Source organism: Marmota flaviventris, chromosome 13 (genome assembly GCF_047511675.1).
Source record: "Marmota flaviventris isolate mMarFla1 chromosome 13, mMarFla1.hap1, whole genome shotgun sequence".
NCBI classification, from domain to species: domain Eukaryota; kingdom Metazoa; phylum Chordata; class Mammalia; order Rodentia; family Sciuridae; genus Marmota; species Marmota flaviventris.
This window is the reverse complement of record NC_092510.1, coordinates 86,757,791-86,775,346: the sequence shown is the minus strand read 5'-3', so window position 1 is coordinate 86,775,346 and position 17,556 is coordinate 86,757,791. Positions and strand designations below refer to the sequence as shown.

The 17,556-nt window shown below is 44.0% G+C and overlaps 1 protein-coding gene across 1 annotated transcript in view; it reads right to left on the bottom strand.

Moving 5' to 3' along the window:
- Positions 1-17,556, bottom strand: part of Pappa (pappalysin 1) — a 226,936-nt gene that overhangs the window by 174,921 nt on the left and 34,459 nt on the right. The window lies entirely within an intron of this gene.

The window sequence follows — 17,556 nt, the reverse complement described above, 5'->3', positions numbered from 1 at the left end:
TTGCTGTCACTGTAGACTGACATGTCCTGAAAATGAATGAGCTCTTTAAGCAACCAGGATCAGCTCTTTAATACATGGGACGAATGTGTTCAAGAACGAGGGCAAAAGAGAGTGAGAGAACAAAGGAAGTGGTCACTGGCATATCCTAGGTGCTCAAGAAATAAGAACTCCTCCCCTGAGGAGCATGACTCTCATCAGAACATAAACACTGCATGTGAGAGAGTGCCTTCTGCTTTGGATCAGTCACAGGGATATTATTCCACAATTCATTTTATAAACACATTGTGCCCTGTCATGCTTTTTTAGGGGGGTGGGGAGTACCAGAGATTGAGTGGTGCTCAACCATTGAGTGCCATCCCCAGCCCTATTTTGTATTTTATTTAGAGATGGGGTCTCACTGAGTTGCTTAGCACTCCACTTTTGCTGAGGCTGGCTTTGAACTCACAATCCTCCTGCTTCAGCCTCCAGAGCTGCTGGGATTATAGGCATGCGCCACCATACCTGACCCTCTCATGCTTCTTTCTGCCCCATTTTGCCTGCCATCATGAATCTCAGGATCCTTGTAAGTAGTTGACAATCATTCCTGAGTACAGTTAGGAATGAATCCACGGATCAGTGAACATAAACCTAAATAAATACAAAAGCAGTCACCTTAAGCAGGAGATGAGATAAAGTCAACTAGTATTTGTTGGGTCCTTCTGTGTGGTCTAACTATTCATTATTCTTTTTGATAACAAGGAGGTAGACAGTATTGGTATCCCCATTTTCTGGGTGCAGGAGAAACAGAGTCTCAGAGGAACTTTATTCTTCATAAGGTCATGCAGCTAGTTGATAGTGTTCTGTTTTTTCATGGAGTTCTCACAGAACCTGGCCAGGAGCGCACATTAATGATGGATCCCTTTCTTCCTTCCCTGTAGTCATGGAGGGGCCTCTCTACAAGTGAGGGTAAAGTCCAAGCCTCCAGCACGGCCCAAACATCCATCCCTGCCTACCCTTGGCTTCTCCTCTCTTGAACTTTCCACTGTGTACAAACAGCACCTTTGAACCCACCATGATCTGGGTCCTTGGGACCTTTACCTACGCTGTTTCCTCTCTGGGCCTCTGCTCATTATTTGTCCTCTGATGAACAAACCTGAGGTCCATTCTGGTATCACTCCTCCAGAAGGCTGCACTGATGCCCACCTCACCACCACCCCCCATTTCCATATCTGTACTCACCCACCTCCTTTTGGTGATGTATACTCTCACGTATGATTCCCATTAATCCCTTCACCTGTCTGTATATATCTCTTTTTTGGGGGGCCATTTTCAGGCAAAGAAGCTACCTTATTATCTCTGTTTACCCAGTTCTTAGCTCGGGGCTTGACACCTAGGGAGCCAATGGATTAGAATTTAATTTAGAAAAAAACAAAAGCTAAAATATTTAAGTCCCAGAATCAGTTATACCAACCATGGACCATGAGGCCTCAGTTTCCTCATCATTGTATTGGGATTAGTAACACAGACACTCCACAGAACACTTTTGAGGATGGCAAGCCTACATCCTTCCATGCCCATGTCCATAGGATAGATAGGTGCAATACTTAGACTGTTCTTCTGTTATATCCATGTCATAGAAAGCCTCATGCTCATGAGACCAAATGTTCACATGACCATAATTTTTATGGCTTGTCAGGAAAAATAAAATTTATCATGGGTGGGAGATACAGGCAAGGCGTGAACTGAATAATTCTAGGTATAGTCATATAAGACAGATATTGACCCCAAATCTTCCTGCTGAGACCTCTCCCCCAGAAGTTCATGTGTGACTTCTAACACTGGAGGCTTCCTGAGGAGCTCCAATCAGTCTGTTCTGTCACCAGAGAGGGGGAAAGAGGGTGGAAAGTCCAGCATTTATTGAGCATTTGCTTCAAGTCAGCCCCTGGGCTGAGTAGGCACATTTTCTCATCTCTGTTTAGTATCTGAAGTACGTAGAATGGGCAGTGTGGCTTGTTCTCAAGCTATTGCCCCAGGGTTGAATCCAGCTTTTCTTCTTCAGGTTTGGGCCATCCTGGGCAATGGACTTAACTTCCTGTTTCTTTATGTATGGAAAGAAGGTGATAATAGATAATAGTACCAAACCCACAGAGTAGTTCAGAGGAGTAAGGAAGTTTTAATAGGGAAGGGTGAGGGTTTAGATTAGGGTGGGCAAGGAGAAAACCCTTGACACAGGTGTAGCAGTTTCTTAATTTATCCCCATCTTAATGACAGGAACAGGGGTTTGTCAATCATATAACTTGATAAGGCCAAGTACAGATTTAGATGTGTCCAACACTTCCCACCACCTTACCAAGTTCCCAAGCTACCCCAGACCCGCTTATAAAAGGGAAATGATACTTGGGAGGAGAATGAAAACACAGAGGAGCCGAGATTTTCTTGGATGGGCCCATTCCACATTATTTTTTTTTTCTCATTCCTTTGTCCATTTCCATCAAATGCAGAGAACATTTCCTAGTAACACTACTGTTACTAGGAAAAAAAAAAAAAAACAACACCTCTGTCCCATTTCTCTGGGATGAGAGGAGGGCTCAGGGTGGGGTAGGGGTGGGGGAGATGTTTTAATTGGATGTTTATTCAGTGGTAATTGCAGAGCCAATCTTTACAAGGGTTGGTATTCATCCTGGCCCAAAGCAGAAATGTGGGATGCTGGAGCCTCTCCCTGGCTCATAGTGGGGTTTTCTCATACTTTGGGAAGTCTCCATTTCCCAAAGGGGGAAGAATCAATGGCGGCTGGCCAGACCCCTAGCCCCACTGGCCTTTCTCCTCCCCATCTCTCTTGGGGGGACCCACCCAAAGGAAAAAACAGCTCTGTGGTTAAAAATTTCTATTCTGCTGGCTGAGGGTTTCCTAAGAATACAGAGCCAAATGTGGTGTCTCCCAAATGCATCAGAGGGAAATCTTGGGAACAGGATTTACCTCCTTCCCCTATCCCTTGACAATGCTGTTTTCCCTCTTGGCCAATGGAGGAGAAGAAAGCACAGGAGTTAAATTTAGAAGGAACATTCGAGTTTAGGAATATTAATGAGAAAAGGAAATGACTTGCTTAGGGTCCCTTCACTTTCCATTCTGCAACTATGGGAAGTCTGGCCCTGTGTGTGTGTGTGTGTGAGTGTGTGTGTGCGCGCGCGCGCGCATGCAAAATTGATCACAATTATTTTAGAAAAATCATTACCCCTAAGAAAAATCAACCCAAATCCAAAACACTATGTGTTTATTAATTTATGTCCACTGTATTCCTCAGAGATGGAAGGACAGACTCATTTCCATGGGCAAGTTGCTTTAAGTCCCTGAGTCTGTTTGCTCTCAGGGATGCCAGCAAAATTAAATGAGACAGCCAAGCCCAGTGCCAGCCCACATCCAGAAAATGTGGACTCCTCTCCATCTCCTACTCTCCTATTTTCTCTACTGGGGAAGACTGGCTTTCCCAGTCTCAGCTTTCAGTGTATCTTCCCCATCATCCAAACTTTTCTTCCTCCTACAACCTCATCCACTCAGGTTCTCATAGTTTCCTTGTCCTTGGAACCCTACATGGTTCCCCAACTATTCCCATCCCCTACTCAGGCCCATTAGTCTCTCTCTTCAGTCCCACAATCTCTCTGCTTGAACCTTAGCCTTTCAAAAACATCCCCCCTTGCAAAGTTCAGCTTACAGGTGACACACTCCAGGTATCTTCCCCTGGCCACTTTCACCTGTAAAATGCTAATGAGGGCAATCACATCTCAGGGTGTTGGGAAGATTAGAAGCAACGAAAATAATGCAATGTTTTATTTTGTGTGAGCTATGGGCTTTACACAATAGGGACCAAATTATTATCAGCTCTGTGTCCCTTAAACACTTCCTTCAAGATGGAGAACTACCACTGATTTGAAGCTACTGAGCACTGTTCCCTCAAAATTAATAATTTCAAAGCAGGATGAGTAAGCACAGGGCCCGGGATAGGGAAGGAGCCTGTCAAGGTCACATATCAAACAAGGGGCAGGAAAGGGTAGCAATGGACCTCTATGCTCTAGCATGTGTACATGGGACCTAATGTATAGTAGTACTTTCATACCACTAAGTAAAATCACCTCTTCCTTCAGGTAGAAACAGTTCCCTAAAAGGGGGCATCGCTTGGATAGCCACTGTAGCCTCCAGTGTCCCTTGACTGGGGCGCAAGCATGGATATCTGGCTTCTTTTCACCATATTCTGGGCCCTACTCTGCACACAGACACTCTGGGTCTGTGTCTACTCAGTGAGCTTGAAAACTAGATGAATACTGTCCAGATCAAGGTCTACAGAAGGCTAAATCCACAAGAAGCAGATGAGTGCTTAGCATAAAAGAGTTTCTGAGTCAATGGATTTAGGACATGCTCTGCTGACAAGGTTAAATACATATAGTTTCTGATTGCAAGAGTTTTTAGAACCTTCAATATGCAAAATGAGAGAAAGGCAGAAAGTGCTTGAAGTGTCCCCAAATATATTTGACCATAATTCTTCCCTGTCCCCACCCTCCACCTTTGCCAAAAATCAAATAACAGCACACACAAACAACAGCTTGGGAAATGTTGAGATAGCTTAAAATGTCCCTCCTCATTTAGATCCTTTTCCCAAAGCCGCCTCTCAAGAGTGGTGTCTCCGTGTCTGTTCTCCTCCCGCACAACTTGTGCACCTGGATTCCACTGTGGAGGTTGTGGGTCCCCTGGAATGTCTGTTTCAGGGGGCTAGCCCTGACTGCCAAGGCACCCAGACTTTACCCCTTTGCCAGAACTGCATTTCAAAGCCATGAGTGCAGTTCTGGAGGGAGATCAAAGCTCTCTCAACTCAACTGTCATTAGAATATTTTCTTTATGCATCTCACTCGCTGATGAGTGCCAACAACATATTTCCTAAATGCACTGGCCTGGGATGGTACAACTCTGTAATAATCTGAATGAGAGGGCTGTCAGGGCCTGTTTTATTGAAAGAGCAGCAAAAGGGAACCACATTCAAAATGCAAAACAACCAACAAATCCCTTAAATGAAATCATGGGAAAAAGTGCGGGAAGGCTGAGCTTTTCCAACTCTAGAGGCATAGCACATTGGCACTCTCATTGTAAAGAAGGGTGGTCGGAGGTGTGGCTCCCAGGAGGCCTAGGTCCGTCTCATAAGTCTCGATTTTTATTCCCATATAAAGCACGTCAACTTTCAGCTGACTTGCCTGATACAGAGGTGAGAATATCATTCCAAGGTCCTGCTCCCTGGAGGGTTTATTTGAGCTAGCCAACTGGCTGAGAGTGAACCACTTCTAAGCTAAGAGCAGTTCTTTCAAGTGAAAGGAAAAAGGAAGGACCCCACCAGGATTCAAATCCTCCCTCCTCCACTAAGTTGCCTGGTGACCTCGAACATGTGACTCAGTCTCTTCTTAGAGCTCACTTTCCTCATCTGTAAAACGGGAATTGTAAAATTCAACTTAGAAAAAGAGTACATAAAATTCAATATGATAATAAGAAAGTGCCTAGAAGAGTAACCAACTCATAAAGGGCTCTTTTAAACCCAAGTTCTCTTTTAAACCACGAAATCCCACGTTTTCGATTCTATGTAGGATGATGGGACATAATGGGTTAATCTTGCTCTCAGCCCCAGTGCCTGTTGGGTTTCCGTTCCATCACTGAACCCTGACTCCCTCACTCGACCGATGTGTTTGTCTCCAGCTCACAGAGCAAGTGCTGAAACATTGCCCATTTCCAAATTCTGATTGCAGCTTGTCATTTCCAAGGAACCTCACAAGTCCACGAACCACTACTCCATTTCCAGAACACACTAGACCATTTGAAAATGATTATCAAATATAAAGATCAAAGCCACTCAGGGCAAGTCATTAAAGCAAGATAAACCTCAGAATGTTTATTGCATCCATATCCTTGTTCCAAATAACAAGGTTTCTCCAAGCTGTGACCAGTTCTAAAACCTGAATTTTGTACTTAATCCCAAGGGCCCTCATGAGCTGGGCTTTCTTTATTTTCTTGCTTAGTTTCATCATCAGAAATGCCTAGATTTGCCTCTCTTCTCTATAAAAAGAGACACAGGGAAAAATGCTTGGGGTATTTATTAAATTCTGAGAACCCTGAATGTTTGATTTCCAGAATAATAGCATTTTTTTAATGGAAGTTTGACACACAAACAAGAAAAGTATAACATCACCAATCAAAGACTAATTTAAAAACTGTTCATTTTTTTTCATTCATTTGTTGAATAGGTCATTCTTAAATTACCTACTACTTTCCTTTCTTTCTTTCTCCTTCCTTCTTCACATAACATTCATTCATTCATTCATTCATTCCACTTACACTGATCAACATTTGTGAATATTCTATCATATACCATGTTTTAAGGCTAGAAAATTTTCATTATCAAAAGAATTAAAAGTTTTATGAATGAAGATGTGTAATTGGATGATCACAACATATTGTTATAATACTAATAACTCCTAGCATACGGGGGAATTAACTATATACTGACACTGTTGAAGTCCTTTTAAACTTCACCCCTTTGAAGTTTTACAAAAGCCTGAAGGGGTAAGGATGAGTGTCCTCAGTTTATAGATGAAGAAACTACAGCTAGTTGAGGTGACTCCACACTTATCCAAGATCCCCTCCACTCGTGGGTGTCAGAAGTGGGTTATGACCTCTGGTCTGTTGAATACTAATAGACCATATTGGTGAGTTAGTCTCTCATATCCTTTTACAATATGTGTTTCGATAAAGGGGATGCTGAGTGTGGAGGGCGCACAGAGCAATGCACATACCCCTCTGAAGGTGGGTAAGATACCACTGGTTTTCACGCAAAGAATGAACTTTGGCTGGCTACTGGTGCAACTGTGAGAAACAGAGAAAATGACACTTCCTCAGAAACTCAGAGGCTGGGAGGAGCACTAGTAGAATGATAAGCTACAAGCCCTCACTTGCAAGGACTGCAAAGTTGGGAATATGTGAGGAACTTCGTGAGATTGCTAGAGGAAGCAGCAATGGCTACATCAGAAAAGATCACGTATTCCAGGTTTTGTAGAATGGAAGGTGTCCTGAAAGTTCTAAGTAGACCCTGGACAATTTACAGGAGAAAATGAAATGATCTGGCTTATCTTTCCCAAAGAGCTTCCGGGAGGAACGTGGATGAGGGACTGGAGGAGGGGAACAAGTACAGAGACAAGGTGGAGCAGAAGGGAGAGCAGACATGTGAACATCCAAGGTAACAGTATCCATGGAAAGGGTTTGACTCTGAGTGGGGCAGGAGTGAGAGAAGCTGAAATGGTGGTTCTGGCTCATGATTTGGTCTACAGCACTTTCCATGCTACACAGCAAAGACCCGTTATTGGTGTTCTAACCCTAGGTCCAGCAAGAGGCGGACTCTCCTGAGGTCATGCCCTCTGCTGAGTTGCCTAGGTAAACCCTTAAAAAAAGTCACTGGCCTGTACCTCTCTGGGGATAAGACCATAATGAGACCAAGCAATGGGTAGGAGAATCCTGAGAGTGGGGATTCGAGGAGGGGAGGTACTGATTCAGAGAAGCAGGTGGGACAGTGAAAAGGTTCTCAGACTTTTGGATTGCTAAACAAGAGTCAAGGTGGAAGTGAATAGAGATTTTTAATCTCGAAGAAAAGAGAGAGGATTTAAGAGAGAATAAAACTCCACTATCAATGATGTCTCTTATAAGTGCACCCAAAAGGAATACTCTCTCCAGTAGTACTACAAAGAAAGAATAAAATAATCTTAAAATAAAGGACTTTATTTTTAAATGAGTTTATTTTATCCAGAACTACACATCTGCTATTTTTTCTTATTTACCTTTTTGAAAACAACCCTTTGAGACTTCTAGGGTGGAACCAAGTGTAAGAACACCCTGGCCAGCTTAGCTACGTCCACTTGGTTAATGTAAGTCATCACCCAGGACTCAGCCTAGAGACAACAGGAACACCTCACATCTCAATCAGGTTCCCATCTTCTGTGCTCCCCATAATAGCACCTACCCAACTAGCTACCAACCTAAGTGCAAGAAATTCCAAGGTAGAAAAATCATACCTGCTCTTGCATACCATTCAATGTAGTATTCCCAACAAACACTAGTAAGTCTGGTCTACAGTGGGCAGGTACACAGATGTGCGTGTGCACACACACACACACACATACACTCTCACACACACACATGCTGCTCAACAATCCCTTCTCTCTGATCTTTATCTAGGGTTCTACAATGTCTGCTTTGACAGTGTCGGGGATGCAGAATGTATTAATTTTCAGGGCAGCTGTTAAGGCACGAGGGATCTCTTGTGAGGGAAGAAAATGCAGTCACTTGAAGTATCATCTTGTGTTTGAAAGTACCAAAACAGTAATGTGACCATCCTATGTCCCACTATGGCTTTCACAACAGAACCATGGAGTTCAAGGACCCACAGCTTTCTCTTCCCATTGCCTCAATTCCTTCTCAGAGCATCAAAACCACAATTGATAAATAGTACAAGTGACCACTGAGCAGAATGTGCCCAGCTCACTGATATCCCTGTGGTTTGCCTTATGCTTGAAACACAATTAAACAAAGGCAAATCGCATGTATTTCACAAGTTGTAGCCGTCATAATGGTTTAGATAGAGGAGCTATTTCAGAAGACTGTGTACTTTGGCTCTAGGTTTTAGCCATATTGGCTATGTGACTGATGTAAAGGCTACCTAAACAATATTAATTTTGGAAGGATGAATCAAGAATGATGTCATCACCACTATGTCAATATGGCAACATCTGGAATTTAATCTGGATCACGGCCCTACTCAAATCACCTAATCTTAGGCAAGTAACTAATTTATTTAAAATTAAAGCAATACAATCATGACATTGGGTATAGGTCTCTCTGGGTGACCTTTAACATACCTAATAACTTCTTCAAATTTTGCCTTTTCTGGGGCTAAGATGGAGATGTTCAGAGGCTCAGGCAACAATGAAAGAATCCAAATATGGAGAAAGGGTTCTGACACTGTGTGTCAGGCTGTTGGAAGCAGAATTAGGTTCAAATTGATTTTGGAAAGAGGATGCCACAATCAGCACCTGAGGGGGAACAAAATAGTAGATGCGCAGACTGCCTAGGTGTGGGGGACCATTGCTAAGCCTCTGTTGGGATGCCAGTGATGTGAGTAGGATTTCTTCAACTTGTCAGGAAGCATAATTGCTCCTTCATTGCTACACGGAACACAGTGCACCCTCTTAGACATGGGGCTGGCAAATCCTTTGAAGGCAGGACGATCTCTTACTTTTGCAGGTATCTTCCGTGTTAACGTGTGGCTTTATTTGTACCTTTTAAACATATCAGGCCTTTCATTTCTACCCTATGCTTGTGTAGGCCTCTTCCCCACAAGCCAGGAACCAGGATTACAATGTCTGATTTGAGAAGGTCTTAGCAGGGGCAGACCTTAAGTGGTCTCATTTTACAGATGAAGAATTTGAAGTAAGGGAAGTGCCTTACTTTATTGTTAGCAACTAAGTTACTGGAAGAATCCATCACCTCTTTCCTTCAGGTTTGGCTAAATCACGGCAAACTGTGTATTTCTCACATGGATTCTCATGGGAAAGAGGTCTACTTGGAATCTTCCTTGAGCCCTCTGTAAGACTCTTGGACACTTCATGCTTTTGTGGAGTTAGGGTCACCAGGGCCCTCTGTGGAAGCCAAACCCAAGGCTAAGGGCAGCAGGTGGCAGTCTGAACTCGCAAAGGGCGGAAATCATAAACATGAGAAGCTTGGAATGAAGACAGTGCCCCTGTCCCTTCACCACCAGACCACCCAAACAACCTAGAACACAGAAAAAAGAAAGGAGGAAAGAGAAAGAAAATCTCCCTTCCCAAACAGGGAAATTCCAGCCCACCCCACTCACGCCAGTGCACCTGTCAGCAAACTGCTCCCAGCTAGCTGGGCACTTCCAGAAAGTGAGAGTAGAGGTGTGAAGGTCTCCCAGTCCCCAGGAGTCAGAAACAACCCAGTGGTGAGTTTGAAGGAAGACACTGAGTTGTGATCAATTTAGGGAAGTGCTTTCACTATTGTCTGTTGGACCCTCCCTCCCTCTGCCCCCTGGCTTGGTTTTCTAACCTGGAAGGACACTGATCAAGTGTGGAAGCTGTCCTGAGCTCTCAGGGTCTCCAGTGGATGGAGAAAACGCAATGAGAGTGCTTAGTGTGCCGATCGTAAAAAACCCACCAACCTACAGTAGAGGCCTCAAAGGGCACCCAGTGCTCCCATGTGTCCAGGGACCTGGAGTTGGAAATATGCATCTGGGAAAGGGGTGAGAGAGGGAAACCCTCAGATCCTGGTCTATTGGGGGAAACTTGTCAGGCATGCTCCACTAAAAGGATCCTAACTGTCACCTGCAAACTTTGAGGACTGGGGTGTATTGGGGCAAGGGTGTCAGGCCAGAAGGCAGCTGCTGGGGGTGGCCCCGAGTATGTTGCAGGAACTCTCCTTGGCCTCTGTTTCCTGCCCTTCTCATTATTCAGTGAGCCCCAAACTGGGATCCTAGACATGCCTTTGATTTTTGATAGAAATACATAAACTTAGTGCGGCATGTCGCTTATCTCTTAGGAAAAGTAATCTATTAGAATTTAGTGTGTGCAGGGCTTTTGGAATTAAAACAAACCTTGAAAAAGATGAAACCTGTGAGAACTAAAACAAAAGGGCTCTTGGTAGTAGAGAGAGATGGATTAGGCCATCTCTGACTCCTAGGACAGCCCTGAGATCCCAGTGAGGCTACTGAGAGGAAGCTGGGAATTTGGGGATATGCATGTAGGAGATCAGAAGATTTCCCAGAGGAGGGAAATCCTCAAACAATGGCAGCAATACAAAACAAAATAAGACCAAACACTATTATTTTCAGATGCACTGTGTGCCCTGTGTTCTTCTAAAGGGTGGAATTTCATTGAGTCTTCTAAACTACCTAAGGCAGTTCCTTTCATCCTTAATTTCCCAGAGAGGTAACTGAGTCTTTTGCAAGGTTATAGCACGGTTAAGTGGCTTAATCCCAATATATTCTGTCTCCCAACCTTGTGTTTTTATTTATTCACTACACTGTTCCGATCCTGTTCCTCACAGGTAACTGTTTTTGAGCTCCTTGTTGAGTTCATTTTTAGGAGCCATGAGCAGCTCTTGTCTTTGATACCTTTCCCCCCTGCATTCAGCTCTCCAAGACCACAGTGACATGTGCGCAAGATTCACAGGTGGGAACTTCTGATTAAAGATGGACTTGGCTCGAGAAGGACAGCATGAAGGAAACCCAGACTGAATCAGAGAAAATGTGCACTAGTCAGCCTGGACATGTATACTTGTGTATCAACACTCAAGTGAGATCAAGGGATGGTCAGAACCTTGAGTAACTTCAACCAAAATGGCACATGTCCCATTTTGACCAGTCCCAACACTGCACAGGAAGGTTCTGTGAGCAAAAATGTCCCCTAATATAGTTAGACATTTGCATCATTATCAAAATAAGCTGGTGTGCAAATTCAATGAGTTTAATATAAGTGATGTGGTCTTTATTTAAAAATACCAATTCTGAGCCCAGTTCTTAAAAAAAAAAAAAAAAAAAAAAGGTAGTATTTTAAGAATGAAAGTACTGGGGATAAATGCTTTCCATTTGTGAAGTGCAGTTTCATCCAGGCCTTTTTTATGATCCTGCAGGAAGGCAGTCTCTGTAAAACAGTGCTGACAGGGAGGCGATTCTGTACGCGTGTGCATGCAAGAAGGGAGGGAACTTCTCCAACACCTACTATGTGCCAGACACCAAGCCAGATGTTTCACACAGGTGACTCCATTTACATTTCATGACATGCCACAGGATAGCTGTTATCACCCAATTTTAACAGATGAGAAACCTGCAACTCTTACCGAGCAACGTGCCAAGGTCAGACAGCCAGGCAGAGTGGAGCCAAGATTCAAACCCTGGTCAATCTCCAACACGCATAATTTTTCCACTACACCAACCCTGACTCCTGTTATTGCTGTAATGAATATTAGTCACGTTAAATAAACCCTGATATTCTGATTATAAAATTCCAAGCAATTTCTCTTACATGATTACTGGAAAAGAATGAACGAAGTTACTGCAGGAAAAAAAAAAAATAATAATGCCCCCTTTCATCTGCATGCTGGTTAACTCTTCCCAGAACTCTTTATAGGGATATTATTTTATGTGATCCTCATGGCCACATAAAATAATATATGATCCATGGTGTCAGATACTACTATTTCTTTCAATAGATGTGGAAGTGGAGGTTCAGAGAGATTAAGAGACTTGCCCAAGATTGCATAGCTAAGAAACTGCCTAGCCAAGGCTAAAATCTATTCCCCCTGAACTCTTATGTCATTCTAAACCAGCCTCATTCTTTGAGAACTACAACCTAAAAAAAATGTAGCACATGAAGTCCCAACTAGACTCACCTTTTTCCTGTAACCTAACACTTTCAACTTTCACCCCATTCCACGACGAGTAGTCTGATCATCTCATGAACCTCTTTCCTATCATCATGAGGTCTGCTCATGCTAAAGACCTATTTGTGTCCCTTCTTTAACATTAAGACTTTTCTAGCTACTCCAACAACTGTGATCCTTCCTTTTCTCAGAGCCGTGGGAACCTCATCGTCCTGTGGTTCCACTGGAAATTACTCATCTGACTTCTTGCCATTTTTTGAATGATTATGACGAAATGTCATTAAACCACAGCATCCAGGCTCCTTTAAGACAAGAGATTCTGTCTTGGATCCCTACAGCATTCATCATCACACTCTGGATATTAAGGGAGTCTGAGCAAAATATGGATGACGGGTGAAAACATGACCATCCTAGATATAACTTTTTCAAGTTTCAAACTTCTGGTTTCTAAAATATCAAAGGATTTTGGGTGGGGGTGGAAATGGCACGAGAGTAGGAAGTGAGACCCTGAGCCTTGGCTTCACTTCAGTCCCTCTCTTACCAGGAGGTCTAGGTCAGTGTTACTCCTTCATGAAAATTTTGTCTCTTTATCTGAACCAAGAGGGGACTGGTCCCCTTTTTTGTTTCTTTCAGCTTTGAGAATCCTGATTCCATGAAAGATTTTTTTTCAGATTTAGAAAAGAACTGGGGAGTAGAAAATGTATGGTGCATAAGACCATTCTAGAAAAGAAGTGGTGTACCCCACTAAAGAAAAGACAAATCATTTAAAGGACCCTGATAGAGGACAGAGTGAAGAAACTGAGGTAGGCTACAGCTTCCAGCAGAAGGGTCAAGGAGCTGACTTCAGGACTTATCAGGGTCCCTTTTGTAAGACTTCCTATAATGTTAACTTAATAAGAAACATAATGTAGACCTACACTCTTGGGAACGCTCTTGTTATATTATAGTAATAATAACAACAACAACAACAATAATAATACAGGAAGACGAAGGACACATTTTAGTACAAGACAACAGTGAAGAGGAGTTTTCTCACTCATCTAATTCCATGTGACTACCTACTCATGAACAAAGTTGAAGGTCACCTGTCCATGCCAGAGCCAGTGATCTAGAAGGGTCCACACGGGGAATTAACTGGTGAGTTTACTGCAGTGTCCTCTCTCAGTGAGGTAGTTACAGCCCAGGATGTCCACTGACCCTGAATTTCTTGACACTGAGACTTTCTATTCATATCAATCTTTTGCATCTCACTTTCAAAAGAGCACGTGAAGTACATTCTACTTGTTTGCTGAAGAAGAAGTTATGCCCACCTGGTTTGTCTCCACCACTGAAGAGAGAGAATGACCCAAGGTTCACCTAAAATGTCTTTTTCAAACTGGATGCTCACACAGCAAGACTCCCTTTGGCTGCTCTCGTGGGCCCTTCCCTCACCAGTGGCGTTGATGGGGTGTTTACTTGTCTGTCTTACTCACCAGGAGGTGAGCTACAAAAGGGCGGTAATTGCACTTGCAGAAAGAAAGTACTCAACCAACATTTACTGAGGGAAGAAAAGAAGAACAGGAGGAATGAAGACAGGAAGGGGAAAAAGTGGGAAGAAAGGAGGAAGGGAAGGAGCATGAGAAGGGATGAAGCCTGATATTAAATTTTCTGTGAGATAAATTGGACCTGTCGCTGCTCACATTCTGGTCCCCAGCCATCCTGATGGCCCCTGCTCTCCATGCCCTTCTCCATCCTGCCACTCACTCTCCTCCCTGCCCTTGCAGATTCCCTACCCACTGCATGGCTGGCTTCCTCTGTGCTCTGGAAAGTCTATTTTTTTCCATCCTGAGCCACTTTTCCCTACCCCCTGGGGAGGGTGGCCTCTATGGTTGCATCAAGTCCCTTTGCCTTGTGATTTCCAGTTTGGTTCACCCGATGGAAAATACTGGCAGGAGAGAATGACAGTGTGGAGAGAATGACAGGCAACTGTCCTAGGTCCCTTCTAGTCAGGTGGCTGCCTCCCTCTTCTGAGAGCCACAGCTGCTGCCAGGAAACCCTCTCCATATGGCCACTCTCTCTGGGTTCCACAGTCACGCCCTTCTCTTAACCCCACGGATCAAAGGTAGAAATGGCTACCCAGGTTTGCTTGCTCTGAGTTAAGCCCGAGGTTCTGTTGGTTGGCCTAAACCCTTTCTGCAATGTTGTAAATAGCTGTGCCTTCAAGACAGCCCCTCCTTCAACTCTCCTTAATTATTCTGTTTGAATATGCCCTCTGTTCCCTGCCAAGACCCTGACGACTGATGCAGTGTGAGTCTCTATTTCTCAACAGGCTGCCTGTTCCTGGATGTCTACTCAAATCATCTCTCCTCCTGCCTTGTTTTCCCTAATCAGAATAAATCTCTGGCATTTCAGGTCTTCTGTCCTCAATCTGATGACATATAATGCTTTCATTCAACTTTCCTGTAAAACTTGAGGCCCCTCTACGGTGCAAGACATGTTCAGCCCATCACAACACCCTCAATGAAGAGCAGAGATGCTGAATACCCAATGAATGCCTAATAGACAGAAAAGAAACCATCATGTAGTTTCCTAACATGACTTGGAATATGATATCAACAAAAAGTTGTGCTGTGCTGTGCTGGGCTGTGCACAACCCAAGACCAACAAGGTCACTTTCTCCACTAGCACTGTGATCACAGCTATGGTCTCCCTGTGCATGGCTATCAGTGTCTACTTCAGGCCAGTGGTGATGGGGAGCCCATGTACCTGCAGGGAAGCACTCCCCAGGAAGAACCACATGGACTGGAGACACCATCATCTGTCACTCAGCTCCAAGCTTCCTCCTGCAGCTGAAACCATGCTTTTAGAAACCATATAGAATAATTCTGTCCTCTTTCCCATAGAACAGGCCTTCAGAGACTTAAAGCGTATGTGTCATGACTGTGTGGTCATGGCCCTGTGACAATGTTCTCCTCCAACTCAGGCATCCTCAAATGGGTATATGGCATGGCTCCCAGTTCCTCACTGTTCTAGTGGCCTTCTTCAACATCCTCAGCTGGCTGTCCTTATCACTGCCTCTCACTAAGGAAACCCACTGCCAATGCAGCTATAGTAGGTCTGAAGTGGCTCATAAAAACTCAAGGCCATGATCTAATTTTCTTCCTAACTTACTCAGCACTTCACAACCCCAAGCTCTTGGGAGAAGCAGAAGAAGGCAGTGAGGGCAGAATATGAGGTAGCAGGTGTCTGTGTCTAAAAAGAACTCCATGGCAATTCTGGGAAACTGGGCCATAGCAGATGACCAGGGTTGGGAATCTGGAACCCCTCTTCCCAAGCTTCACCATTAATGGACTGTGTGAGCTTTGGCTTCAGTTCCCCTTTATATGATATAAGGAGGTTGGGCTGAATAATCTCTGAGCATGTTGCCAAGTCAGAAAACTGACATCATTCGGATGCCTTCTGAAGACCCTCCTCAGGAACTGGGTACTCTCCTGTAAGACATGCATTCCTGAATCTCGGACCAATGGGACCAAGGACTAGTAGATCAAAAAGGGAGAGTTTCAGTGTGTTCAAAAGAATTGGTACTTCTCTGTTGGAATCGGACAATTTGCTCAGCTGCATTTTGGGTGGATCTTATTTTTCTCCGGGGAAGTACCACAGAATTTGAGAGAATGATGAATTTTAATCAGTGCTACTCAAAGTGGGCCATGCATGAGCTGCCCATGGCACAGAGAATACAGAAATGGAGAGTCAGCAATTGGAAACCTTTCGAGAACCTGACATTGTTGCAGGATTCTGAAGGACTTTCATTTTTATATCAGCTCATTTTTGTTGTCTATGAAAAAGATACTAGTTTGAGACATTTAGTGAAAAAAAAATCCCTGTCTTTTGCCATAGGTTAAGAAGTAGAGCTTTAAATATTCTCTTTACCCATTAAGAAAGAGACATAAAAAGAGGTAAAGACAGACATGGAAAGATAGGTATAGGGATAGAGCTAGAGTTACAGGTAGAGACAGAACAAATTCTGCATGAGCTTTGCTTTCAGCTATTTATTAAAATCCACCTAGTTTCCCTGTTTCTATTAGAAGGGCTGGCCCTCTTCCCTTCTTTCTTGCCCTCGTTCCTTCCTTCCTTCCTTCCTCCTTCCCACCCTGCCTCTCTTTTGTTTAAGGTCGCAAAGAAACTATTTCTTCCACAGGTTTCTCCCTTCACCCAGGAGAGTTGATTTGGCCAGAACCCTGTAACCCCCAGCCTCATAGGGAGATGACCACATAGCCTGGTGGGGCACATAGTTTTGCCAGCCAGCAAACAAACAGACCATGGCGTGAGTGGTCACAGCACAGACACATGGTCATTCACAGGTGCTCCGGGCATGCAGTGCCATGACTGAGGCTAGAAGAGGCCTTTGGAACCTACCAGTGCTGTCTGCTGATTGTGAATTATCTGGAACATGGGGCCCCACAGCGCCTCCACACCAGCATGGTGCTCTGCACACGCCAGCTTCCCTGGATCCTGACCCAGTGATGGATCACTGTCATCAGCTTTCTCCCAAGCCTTTAGTAAAGCCACCCTGCCTGTCACCCCTGTCCTTTATTTCTGCCTCTAATTGTTGCTTGAATTTAAAAATATCCCACTTCAGTGGGAGCTTTGTAGTCAGTAGGCCTGGGTTTGAATCCAACGTCTCCATATGTTAGTGGGGTAACCTTAGTTAGATCCTTTCATCTTTCTGAATCCAGGATTTCCTTTAGCAAAATAAAGCCAAGGGTCCCTACCTACCCGGCACATAGCAGGCACTGAACAAACATTTTGTTGTATGAATGAGTGAATGAGCAAATGAATGGATGTACAAATGGGTGATGCCTTTCAGTTATGCCCACTCTTCCCTGGCACGTAGATACCTCCTGGTTCCTGGCTTTAATAGAACACAAATTACACTGATCACAGAAGAACTGCATTTATGATTCACCTACTGACTTTTCTCATCTGTGAACTTGGCTAAGTCATTTCACTCTCTAACAAGTTTCCTCTGTTTCCCATCAGTCAAATGCAAAGGTTAATGCCTATATCTTGTCTCCCTTGTAAAGTTCTGGCAAGGACTAAATGGAAGCAGAGCCCACGGTGCCA